Raw genomic sequence first — 13,781 nt, forward strand, 5'->3', positions numbered from 1 at the left:
TTCATTTGGAAGTCAAGACATCATCGGTTTGATGCCATTGTTCGTCTTCAGAGAAAAAAGCTGGAACAGCAATGTACGTAACTTGTGTGAACGTAGTTGTTTTCATGTTGTCTGCCTCATTTGATTGTGAGTTTAAAGCAAACACTGTCTTTGGTCTTTCTTTGTAACCCCCAGGACTTAGCACAATAACTGGAACAGACTCAAATCTTAATCAATGTTTATTTTTCTTTCACTGAGGACAATCAATAAAAGAAGATAAAGGGACAGGCTTCCCCATCCTAAGACATTTAAGAGAGAGCCAGGAATAATAATAAAAAAGAAATGAATTGGTCACTTCTATCCATTATGGAATGAGACTTCAAATAGCCTCCAGGCTAGACCTATCATCACATTGACTTAATTGCTATTTTATGTAAGTGTTTGTATTTTTTTTTTCTTTCTCCTATAGAGGTTTATCATATTGTTGTTTTTTAAATTTTATCTATTTTTCAATACACGTTACTTTATAAATCATGTTGGGAGAGAAAAATCAAAGCAAAAGGGGAAAAATATGGGAGAAATTTTTAAAAACCAGAATAAGCAAGTGAATATAGCATGTGTTGATTTACATTCAGTCTCCACAGTTCTTTTTCTGGATGCAGATGGAATTTTCTGTCCAACATCTATTGGGATTTCTCTAGATCACTGAATCATAGAAAAGAGCCAAGTCTTTCATAGCTGATCATAGCACATTCTTGCTATTACTATGTCCAATGTATTCCTGGTTCTGCTTGTATTGTTCAGCATCAGTTCATGGAAATCTTTCCAGGTCTTTCTAAAATCAGCTTGTTCATCATTTTTATAGAATAATAATATCCCATTATCTTCATATACCACAACTTGTTCAGCCATTGCCCAATTGATGGGCATCTACTCTTTTTCCAACTTTTTGCTACCACAAAAAGAACTGCTACAAACATTTTTGCACATGTGGGTCCTTTTTCTCCTTTATGACTTTTTTTTTTTTTTTTTTTTTTTTTTTTACAAATCCAGTAATGGCACTGCTGAGTCAAAGAGTATGCACAGTTTGATAACCTTTTTGGTCATAGTTCCACATTGTTCTCCAGAATGATTGGATCATTTCACAATTCCACAATGATGCATTAGTGTCCCAGTTTTCCCACACCCCCTCCAATATTTATCATTATCTTTTCCTGTCTTCTTAGTCAACTGAGAAATGTAAGATAGTACTTGAGTTATTTTAATTTGTATTTCTCCAATCAATAGTGATTTAGATTTTCATATGACTATAGATGGCTTTAATTTTGTCATCTGAATAATATTTGTTCATATCCTTTGACAGTTTATCAATTGGGGAATGACTTGTATTCTTTTAAGTTTGACACAGCTCTTTATATATTTTAGAAATAGACCTTTATCAGAAAAACAGTCTGTTAAGGTTTTTCCCTAGCTTTTTGCTTCTCTTTTAACCTTGTTCCTGGTGGTTTTGTTTGTGCAAAAACTTTTTAATCAAAAGTTGTCCATTTTACCTTTTACAATGTTCTCTAGTTCTTCTTTGGTCATAAATTCCTCCCTTCTTTAAAGATATGATAGTAGATTATCCCTTGGTCTCTTAATGTGTTTATGATATCATCCTTTATTTTCAAATCATATACCCATTTTGACTATTTTGGTGTGAGGTGAAAACGTAGGTCTATGTTGAGTTTCTGACATATTATTTTCCAGTTTTCTCATCAATTTTTGTCAAATAGTGAGCTTATTCCAGAATATTGGTCTTTGGATTTATCAAACATTAATAATCATTGACCATTTTGTCTTGTGAACTTAATCTGCTCCACTGATTGTAAATGAACTACCGCTCTCTCCCTTTCCCTCTCCCTCCCTGCCCCCCTCTCTTTCCTTCTCCTCCCCTTCCTGTGTGTATAAATCATCGGGTGTTAGAAATTAATGGGGAAAAAGATTAATATTGAAACTGAGTATTTTCACCACAAATAAACTAATTTGCATATTAAAATGAACAATAGAAAATAAAGAGAAATTAATTTCTTGGATTTGTTCTTTTGTTTTCATTAAAATTGAATTTGTATCTTAGGGGAAATTCTACAACAAATTACTCTTTTGAACATTAAACTAAAGTCAAGTTTATTTTATACATGGTCCCTAAAATACCAATGTCAATGTCATATAGAATATTAGACACGAGGATACAAAATGTTAGAGAGATAATTGACCTTAGAATAAAGGCAGGATGTTAGAGAGAGAGAGAAAAGAACCTAGAAGATAGAATATTAAAATATAAAATAGGCAATCACACAAGCAAAGAATCTCAAAATGTAGACATATAGAATTCAAACCAAGCCAACATTTATTAATTTCTCTCTGTGTGCAGAGTACCGTGCTAGACAGAGAGGGAAGATACAAGTTTTAGTCATAAAATGATAGCTCTGCACAGAAACTCACAGTTTAGTCTTGGAAGAACATAGAATCTGGAAGAAATCTCAAAATTTGTCTGAGCCAACATTTTTTTTTTGTTTCTGTATAGGAAAATCGAAGACCAGAAAGAGAAAAAATGATTTGCTGAAAGTCACAGACCTCCTAAGTAGCAGAAATTCTCCCAAGTCCTCCAACTAAATTGACTAACAAACCCAAAGTATTAAGAATTCAAATTAGAAGGGTGTTTTGACATCAACAATTTCAACCCTCTTATTTTAGAGTTAAAAAAAAAAAACACAAAAACTAGAGCCCAAATAGGATACAACTTCTTGAAGGTCATCACATGAGTAAGAAAGTCAAAATTTGACCACCCAATACTTGTTTCTCTATATTAGAATAGCATGTTTTGAGTGGAAAATGGATCCTGAAGATAGATCATGATTTAAAAAAAACACAAATGATCTCCCTCCCCCAAAAAACTACAAACTTTAAAGGAATTCTAAGAGGATCCTAAATTTCAGCTTTGTTTTTCTAAAAAAAAGGACAAGAGATTTTAAAATTACCTTGGCACTGATGTTCAAAGGTCAAGTGAGCTAAGGTCATGAATTATTTAGATCCATTGTGCCACAGTGGGTGCTTAATACATTTTTGTTGAATTGAAATAAAAAATCCATGCAAACTCTAAGCCCCAAGTACAGAACTCAGAGGAGCCCCAGGTGTTGAAAAGATTTTAAAATCAATTTATTCATCCATAAATTCATTCATTCATAAATGCATTAATTCACAAGTTAATTTATTCATAACTGCATTCATTCATCCATTCACTCCAAAGAATAATAAATTTATTTATTCATTCTTCAGGCAAAGAATTAAGCTTCCACTACAATATCAGAGAGCTTTTGCTCTACCCTTACTATTTACATTTCCCTCTGGAGTATCTACAATATCCCCTTTACAATGCTTCTTCTCTGTTTTCAAATATATTCACTTTTCCCTATTAAGAAAAAATCCCAGCAAAAATAAAACAAAAACAAACTAATTAAATCTTGTGGGCCCTTCTAGATAGAAAGTACAGAAAGTTAGATTCTTAATATAAAGAGGAAATGGTACTAGTTCCTCATAGTTAGAGCTGCCTCCAAATGGAATATACTACCTTTGGAAATAGTGTGTCTTTTTTACTGGCGCTCTTTAAACATCCTGAGTCAGGTATTAAGAGTTTGGTATGGAGGATATCTGAGAACCCTTCAAATCTGAAATTCCATGATGTTAATTTTCTTTTTGGAATACTTCTATCAGTCTCATTCGATGATCCCTAATAACTGCTAAGTCTCTGGGAATGTTTTGTAACTTAGGTTCAGTCTTCTATCTCCAGGTCAATTGCCTTAGAATTTTTCACTTCTGGCACAAACAAAACTCAGGTGAAGAACTCCCTCTAATACTGTAAATTGGTACCTCATCTGGGAATTATATTCTTGGAGAATTGCCCAGAACCCTGAGGTGTTAAATGACTTGCATAGATGATCATAGTCTGTATGTAATATGGCAGAGTTAGGATTTGATTCGGGCAAATTTAGAGATCAATTCTCTGTCCTTACTTCCTCTCTACTCCAGGCAGGCAACTTTGTATCTCTAACCACTACCCACAACTCTAATTTGATACTATCAATTTTCAAACAAATATTGACTTGAACTTTAACCAATGCAAAATAGTAGCCACAAGGAGAGAGCATGAGTTTAGACGTCAGGCTTATTTACAAAACATTACTGAGGAGGAGGAAAAGAACTAGAAACACCAATTGCTCATGAAACAGTGAAAAGCAATTAAGAGAAAAGGATCTGCTGAGAATTGGGCAATAGTTTCATCCAGAGAGCAATTTGAAATGAAATATAAAGGACAGCAAATAGACACGAAATGGAAGAGAGTGACTGGCATTTTCTTAACAATTTACTGTCATCATAGCAAGGCTGAAATGACAGCATTTGGATTTTACCAGCTCAGACCTTGATGTATTATGTAAAGAGTGATGCTAGTGCTTCAGAAGATGAAATTTGAAGAGAACAACTGGATTTGATCAAATACAAATAGAGTTGTGTTGTCATTATTGGTACTGTAATTATTATTCTCAAAATTAGTATTGTAATTAATGTCAAAGTTATTATTATCATACTGTAACAGTAATACTAGAACACAAAATAAAACATCTACTCAACTGAATGAGGCCATCAATTAACCTGATGAATTTACATGGGATCTTTGCCAGAAAGGCACTTCTTAGACAGCTAGCACCATGGACCCCATGACCTCCTTGAAAACAACTGGAGACTGAGTGTCAGGGAACATGGGATCAGAAGAAGGAAACATTTCTCTTTGATCTAAAAGAGCAGACTATAAAATGGTTCCACTCTATTAAAAGAACATTTTCTTTTTTTACCCAACTCTCTCTCCACTGGACTTCAGAAATTACTAGATGATGGGGATGTCTCTCCTCATGCCCAACATCTTTGGCAACTTACAAGAGAAGCTCTTGGAAATGGAAAATATATACTTGTCTAGGCAAGCCTGAATGAATGAGTGGGGCACAAATGCAAAAGCAGAGATAGTCTTTTCCCAGAAAGATCTTATCTTCTAATGGAGTAAGAAAATGCATACTACAGAGTACTGGCCAGAAGGACTTTGGTTATTGGGCAAGAATTTTATAAGGATGGTGAGTAGGGCCATAGAAGAACAGATCAACACATCTTTTCCAGGAATCAATTGAGTTGACCATTCTACCAAAAATAGAGTAGCAGAAGAGGAAGAATTCAAGGTTACTGGCAAGAACTAGAGTTCCCAAACCTCTCAATTCCTTGCCACCTTCTTCTGCTGAGTTCTTCCATTCTACAATCAAGCACCAACTTCTCACAAGAGTATTATTTCCTAGTAATTCTGCTATTTAATATATTCTAGAAGTTCTTTATTATCTCTAGCTCTATTAAACATTGTTCCCCATCTACTTTTCTAATATTATTATACAATACTCCTTTTCCCATAGTTTTAGGGTTCAACCAATTTTTTTTGTTGTCCTCATAAAATACTTCTCACCTTTTCATTCCTTTCTACATGAAATCTCTTATGCCTACAATATATTCCCTCTACTCTCCTGTCTCTTAGAATTCCTTGCTTCCTTCAAAATTGATCTGAAATATTACCTTCTTAGATGAAGTCTTTCCTGAACCCACTCCCCAAATCCTAGTGCCCTTCCAACATAAGTTTGCGCATATATATATATATATATATATATATATATATATATTTCATATTTACTTGTATGTATACATGTAACTTCCATAAAATATAAGTTCTTGAGGGCAAAGATTATTTCATCTTTTCTTTGTATTTCTAATATCTAGCACAGTGAATGACACATGTGGTAGGTACTTGATAAATTCATCTTCTATGGTGAATTTTCAAAAAAAAAGTTAAAAAATTCCCATTAAGCAAGATGGGAAGGAAGAGAGGTTTTATGGTCAGCACTGAATGAGAGATCCAGATATTTCACCATGCCAAAATAGTTACTAGACTTGTTATTTCAAATTCATTTTATCCCAAACTAAACAAAACATTTTTGCCAGAAAATCTGTTCCTATCCTGACTTCTCTATTTTCTTTATAATACCATCATGTTCCTAGGCACCAAAACTTTGATATTAACTCTAGCTCTTTTTTCTATCTCTCCTACTCATCATTTAGTCAGTTGCCAAGTTATAGAGATTTTTTAAAAAATGTATTTATTTCTTTTGCTTTTACATCATCTTCTTTCCCACATATAAAACCTCAACCCCAACATTCCCTATGGACAAAGCCTTTCCTGTAAACACAAAAAAAAAAAGGAAGAGAAAAAAAGACAAAATAAAAGGAAAATAAACCAACATGTGAATTGAGTCTGACAGTGTTATAATGTCCCATACTAACTGTTCCCAACCTTTTGCAAAAAAAGAAAAAGAAATGCATCTTTTAAACTCTGGTTCAAGTTAAAATTGATTCTTTATAACTATATAGAATTAAGTTTTCAGAGGGTAAAAGTGTTTGTTTGATTTGATTTTTCCTCCATTTACATTGTTATAGTCATTTTATATATTTTTCCTCAGCTTGCTAACTTTCCTTTCTATTAGTTGACACATGTCTACCTGCTGTTTTACTTTATATTCATTGTTTTTATGGTACAATAATTATATCTAATCATAACAATATACTGCAAAATTATTTGGTCACTTCTTAATATGGATATAATTATTTCCAATTGAGCTACAATGAGACTTTTCAAAATGAGATGTTTCTTTTTATCTTTGAACTCTGTAGGATATACCTGAAGCAGGATCCACATACACACACATATATGGAGAGAGAGAGAGAGAGAGAAAGGAGAGAGAGAGAGAGAGAGAGAGATTGAGATTGATTTTGGTCCAAATCCTACAGATTTTGCTTTCACTTTAATTTTTTCAGTACTGTTTCTATTCTCCTTGATTTCTCCTAACTATGCCTTTGCTAGCTACATTCCCCAAGTCAAGAGTTGGTCTTCCTTTCCCCCAAAACAAAAAACAAACAAAAACAAGCAAGCATCCATTTTTGCCCTGTGAAGTCTCTCCCTTAATTTAGAGCCCCATTTAGGTATTACCTGCTCCATCAAGCCATCAAGATTTCTCAATTTCACCTACAATTTTGCCTAAACTTCTCCTTTGTTCCCATTACATTCTCTTTTGTGCCCTAGACTACAAAATTATTTATAGAAGTCATTTCACTTCCATTAGTTTGTAAGATCTAGTGTCCTTAGAGTCCTTAGGGTCCTGAGAAATAAAAAGTACTGCAGACAACAAAAATGTTGAAAATAGTGGTAATTTGGGGGTCCAAACACTTGGGACCAATACAATCAATATCAATATGTTTTAAGACATTGGACAATTGACAGCCTCTCAGTCTTCTTATTTCCCATGATTGGGAACAACAAAAAAACCATTGGGATATTAATTCCCATTTCATGAGCTGTCCCTCATACTAAGGGAATCACCACCCCAATTCTGTTTCCTTTAAAGCTTCTACATGTTATATGTCAGCTTCTACATGACCCCTTTTCTCATCTCCCACTTGCTAGGTGCCTTCCTCAAAATAAGTAAATAAATAAAAAATCTTGAAAGGATTATTACATATTTGTTTTGTATGTATTTTATAACTGTACATGACTCTCTAAATAAAAAGTATGCTCCTGGAAGTCAGGAAGTGTTTTCCTTTTGTTTCTATATGCTTGGCATCTAACAAAACATATAAACATTATTAGTTGGGTAATTTGAATAATGGCAGTGTGGAACTACATCACATTTATGGTCCTTGCAGCTTCAAATCTATTATTCCCAAACCAAATAAAATATCCACATTATTCCTGACTGAGAATATGTGCAAACGTCCTCTATTCTCTTTGAAGTTTGATTTCTTCTCTTCAGCTGCCTAGTGTGATACAATCCACAAAATTACTTTGGGCCCATTTCTATTTCAACCCAATTCAATTCTCACTTTTCTTGAGTTTTCATTTTCATGGAATCTAAAGTTAAACAGTCTCCATATTAACGAGGTCACAAACCAAAGTAGTAGGGTTGTTTTCCATACTGCCTATCTATGATTCCTTTCCAGTGCTCCTGAATGTTTATATAAGCAAAGAAAACAAAGCCAACCCCTAAAATAGATACAACTTATTCCAAAACAGTGGAAAGTACATCTTGTCCACTGCTGCTGAAAGAAGGAAAATGGGCTGAAGGAAAAGAGAACAAGTTAAGACAATGAGATGCTGTCTAAGCAGTGTTCCTCTTGGGAAGGGAAATGCCATAGTACTAGATGCTAACAAGGCAGTTTCAGACATGGAAAGTAAAGAAAACTGAAACATAGACTTGGAGGAAGAAACAGGATCCGATGAGTTAGAAGAGGAAGAAGAATAGGGCAGAATATACAGATGTCTGGTCTGGGCCCAAGCCCATTCCCCTGGAAAGATTTTGCCTCTTGGTTGCCAGAAGAGAGAAATCTGTTATGGGTCTGGAAAGGACAAAGTAAAAAAAAAAAAAAATCCAACATATCAGCACATGAGTTAATCATCACAAGTTAGATTTAAAATTTAGAAAAAAAAGGAAATAGAGGTACCAGAGAAAAGATCTCAAAGATCAAGGCAGGCATGGACCTGAAGTCTAGGGTATCAAGTAAAGTTTTTTTTAAAAAAGAGAAGAAATTTAATTGGGAGTCAGAGGACCTGAATGTGAATGTGTTAATTGGGTAATCTTGGACAAATTATTTAATCTCCAAAGGTCTCAATTTCCTTATTTATAAAAATAGGTTTGGGATGAGAGAATCTCCAAACTCCCTTTCAGATATAGATCCTAATATACTATGACCAACTCCAGGGATCAAAAGAAAAACGTTAGAGTTAGCTTTTCCATATTAAACTCCTATTGCCCTCCTCCATAAAAAACATCCTCCCTCCCTGATAGAAGAGTTTTTATGTATTTCTCCCCCAGGGAAAAGAAAAAAAGTATCCAGGGATGCCATTAGAATCAAAATCTGATTGTTTGTTTGTATGGTTTGTTTTGAGACAAGTAACAAGAGGTGATTGAGAAAAGGAGAAAGGAAATACTAATCAGAGGCAGATCTTGACAGATGAGTATAAGAGCTTTTTTTTTTGCCAGTTACAAAGTACTTTGTATGAATAATAAGAATAATCAAATTAACATTTATAAAGCACCCCATGTATGACTTCATTACAGATGATGACAACTCTATGAGGATAGCAATACAAGTATTATTATTCCCTTTCTATAGAAAAAGGGCACAGTAAATAGACTGTCAGGCCTAGAGTTAAGAAGATTTTTTTCCTTGAGTTCAAATTTGGCTCTAGATACTAACTAGCTGAACAGTCATTTAATTTCCTAATCTGTAAAATGAATTGGAGAAAAACAAAATCAAAATACTCTGTCATCTTTGCCAAGAAAATCCTAAATGTGGTCGCAGAAAGTCAGACATGATTGAAGTAACTAAAACATAACTAACACGCTGGATGAGAGAATTAGGATCCTTCAAAATAGTTTTGAAAATTGGTCTGAATTGAATAAGATGGGATTCAATAGAGGAATAAATGCAAATTTTTTGTTTGAGTTAAAAAAAAAATCAGCCTTACAAGTATCATTTAGGACAGGCAGTATTAGACAACAATTTGTCCAAAAATGGAATAGAAGAGTTTAGTAAACTTCAAACTGAATATTAAATCAACAGGATGATGTAGCAGCCAAACAAACAAAAAAACAAAACAAAACAAAAAAGTGGCAATAAAACTGTAGGCTGCATTTATAGAAGCCTGATACATAGGACTAAATAGATGGTAGTTCCAATTCTGAAGTACCATTTCACATCTCTCAGATTGGCTAAGATGAAAGGAAAATATAATTATAGTGGGGCAGCTAGGTGGTGCAATGGATAGAGCATCAGCCCTGAAGTCAGGAGGACCTGAGTTCAAATCTAATTTCAGACACTTAACACTTCCTAGCTGTGTGACCCTGGGCAAGTCGCTTAACCCCAATTGCTTCAGCAAAAAATAAAAGTAAGAAAGAAAAAGAAAAAAGGTAATATAATTATAGATGTTGAAGGGAATATGGGAAAACTGGGATGCCAATGCATTTTTGGTGGAGTTGAGAAATGATTCAACCATTCTGGAGAATGATTGGGAACTATCTCCAAAAAGCTAAATAAAACTCTGCATACCGTATGACCCAGCAGCGCCTCTGCTGGGTCTATATTCCAAAGACATCATATAAGAGGGAGAAGGACCCACATGTGCAAAACTGTATGTAGCAGCCTTTTTTGTAGTGTCAAGGAACTGGAAATTGAGTGAATGCCCATCAACTGGAGAATGGTTGAATAAGTTATGTCATATGAATGTAATGGAATATTATTGTTCTATAAGAAATGATGAGCAAGCTGATTTCAAAAAAAAAGCCTGGAAAGATTTACATCAACTGATGCTAAGTAAAGTAAGCAGAACCAAGAGAATATTGTATAGAGCAATAAAAACATGTAATGATAAACTGTCAAGGACTTGCCTCTTTTCAACAATAAGGTGATTCCAGGCCATTACAACAGACTTGTGATGGAAAGTGCCATCCACATCCAGAGAGAGAACTAGAGGGACTGAATATGGATCAAAACATATTTTCACCTTTTTGTTGTGGTTTTCTTATGTTTTTGTTTTTAGCTCTGATCTGATTTTTCTTATACAGCATGATGAATATGGAAATATGTTTAGAAGAATTGAATATGCTTAACCTGTATTAGATTGCTTGCTATCTTGGGGAGGAGTGGAAGAGAGGAACAAAATTTGGAACATAATTTTTCAAAGGTTAATGTTGAAAAACATCTTTAAATGTATTTGGAAAAAATAAAATATTATAAAACAATAAAAAGGAGATCATAATTTCTTAATCTGGTCAGACACCATCTGGAATACTGCATTCAATTCTAGATCTGATTTAAAGACAATGATAAACTGGAAATTATCAAGAAAAGGGTAACCAAGATGATGAAGGGGCACAGGTACCTTTGATATGAATACTGGTTAAAGAAACTGAGGAGTTTCACTCAGATAATATAGGTTAAGTAGAGACACGATAACTGTCCAAGTATTTTGAAGGTCTGTCATGTGATAAAGGGATTGGACTTGCTCTATTTTGCCCTAAAGGGAAGAAGCATGAGCCTTGTATAGAAATTGCAAATAATATTTTACGTTAGGAAAAAATTGTAACAATTAGAGCCATCCAAAAATGAAATGGGTCACCCTGAAAAATTGTAAGTTCTCCCTCATTGGACAATACTTAGGCAATGATTAAATGACCACTTGCCAAGTATGTTTACGTGGGGATTTCTTTTCATATGTGTATGGCAGTTGAGGTCCCCCTCTGACTCTTAAAATTTTATTATAAAATTCTCAGAAGAATCTTTTGAGGTAGGTACTACAAATATTATTTTCCCCATTTTGCAGATAATGAAATTGAGTCCCAGAGAGGTGAAGTAACTTGTCCAAAATCATGCAGCGACTTTTCCCAAGGTCAAAAAATGACTTGTATGTGAACCCAATACATGATTGTTTTCATTACATGGGGAAATTTGTAGAAACTTCCTCATTCTTAATTGTCAGAATTCTGGATGTCAGGCAAATGAACCAAGAGTGTTGAATATATGATATATTCTTTGGGCTCTATGGTAGAAACATGGATGATGGGAAATTGTCACAAATTATCACAAAAGCTCCCCTATCACAACAAATCTCATTTAAACAACATTTTAATGTTCACATCCACAGGAAAAAGCTTGTTATTTTCTACTACAAAGACAGCTAAGTTATAATATTCATATAATTCAATCATCTGGCAGACCCCCATTACCCTTCATTTATTAGGGATCTATTTACTCTGTCCTTGGCATATGAATTTGAAATGTCCTTATATTATTTAAGACCTTTAGTACACTAACTAAAGACAAAGTTTGTTCCCTAGTAAACTGGAATCCTCTGGAGTTTAGGTTACAAACATCATTTGGGTTATCTTAGGTTACCTGTGCTTTTAGATGTCAGCTATTTTCATATGGTGGCTTTTTTGTAAAAGCAAATAAATGTGTATGAAGAGGCAAAACTAAAATACTCTTGTGGTAGTGAGAGTTAGCAAGACTACTTTCTTTTCTTTTTTTTTTTTTTTTTTTTTTTTTTTTTTTTTTTGAGACTGGGAGGGAACTTGACAAGAGAGCCAATTACATATGGAAGGAATAAATTCATTTTTTTCTTGGTAATGATATAAATGTCTAAAACAATGGGTCCTCATTTTTTCCAGGGTGAAGTGCTCCTTAATTTCATTGTAGAAATTGCTATTGTGAAGAAAACAACTCCAAAATGTCTTATATCTTTAGAAATATTCATAATGACACTTTTTAAGGTATCAAATAATTGGAATCAAAGTGAATGTTCATTGATTGGAGAATTACAAAACAAACATAATGAAATTTTATCATAAAGTAATAAATAAGAAAGATAAATATTAAAAATTCAGGGCAGCTAGGTAGCACAGTGGATTGAATATCAGCCCTGAAGTCAGGAAGACCTGAGTTCAAATCTGATCTCAGACACGTAACACTTCCTATATGTGTGGCCCTAGGCAAGTCACTTAACCCCAATTACCTTAGCAAAAAAAAAAAAATCCAGAATAAGTAAACTAACATTTAAGTACTCTTAAGGATGCTAGACACTATGCTAAATGATTTGGAAGTCTTTTCTCATTTCATCCCCACAACAATCCTGAGAGGTCAGTTCTATGATGATTACAATTTTATACTTAAGGCAATTGAAAGAGAAAAAATTTAAATGACTTCCCTACAATTAAACAGCTAGCTGTCTGAAACTATATTTGAACTCATGTTTTCCTGACTCAGATCCAGAACTCCAGCCATTACATCGCCTAACTACATGTAAAGGAAAATGGAGGAGACTTCCATGAACTGTTGCAGATTTAAGTAAACAAAATACATTCATTCCCTTTTTCTCATATATCTTATTTGTTGACTCTTTAATATGCATGCTTATGATTTTCCCCAATTACATGTTAAAACAATTTTTAATTTTTTAAAAGTTTTGAGTTCCAATTCTATCTCTTTCCCTCCCTGCCTGAAATGGTGAGTAATCAGATTTACTTGTTAATTCTTGATGACACATGATTACAATAATGTAGATAAAAAGGTATGTGTCATGACCAATCTTGGTCCTGGAGAATAGTTAATAAAAATATTCCTTCCTTCTCTCACCAGAAAGTGGGAGACTGCATGTAGAAAAAGGAATACACACACTTTCAGACAATCATTATATCCTGTTTTTCCTTAGCTCTTTTTTGTGTGTCAAGAGAGAACTCAAGATAATGGTGACAAACAACATGACTTTTATAGAAATGTTTTGCATTATTTCACGTGTCTTCTTAATGTGAGTGAGGGTGAGGAGGAAAGGAGAGGATTTGGAACTCAGAAATTTTAAATACAAATGTTAAAAAAATTGTTATATATGTAACTGGAAGATAATAGAAATATTAAACAGGATGATGGTGTTATAAAACAAACAGCATCTTTTTATTTTTTATTTTTATTATTAAGAAATGCTCTCACGACTTACATGAACTGATACTAAGTGAAATGAGCAGAACCAGGAGATTGTTATACATGGCAACAAGAAGATTATATGATGATCAATTCTGATGGATGTGGCTCTCTTCAAAATTAGATGATTCAGACTAGTTCCAATGGTCTTGTGA

This window comes from Antechinus flavipes, chromosome 1, assembly GCF_016432865.1.
Source record: "Antechinus flavipes isolate AdamAnt ecotype Samford, QLD, Australia chromosome 1, AdamAnt_v2, whole genome shotgun sequence".
NCBI lineage: Eukaryota > Metazoa > Chordata > Mammalia > Dasyuromorphia > Dasyuridae > Antechinus > Antechinus flavipes.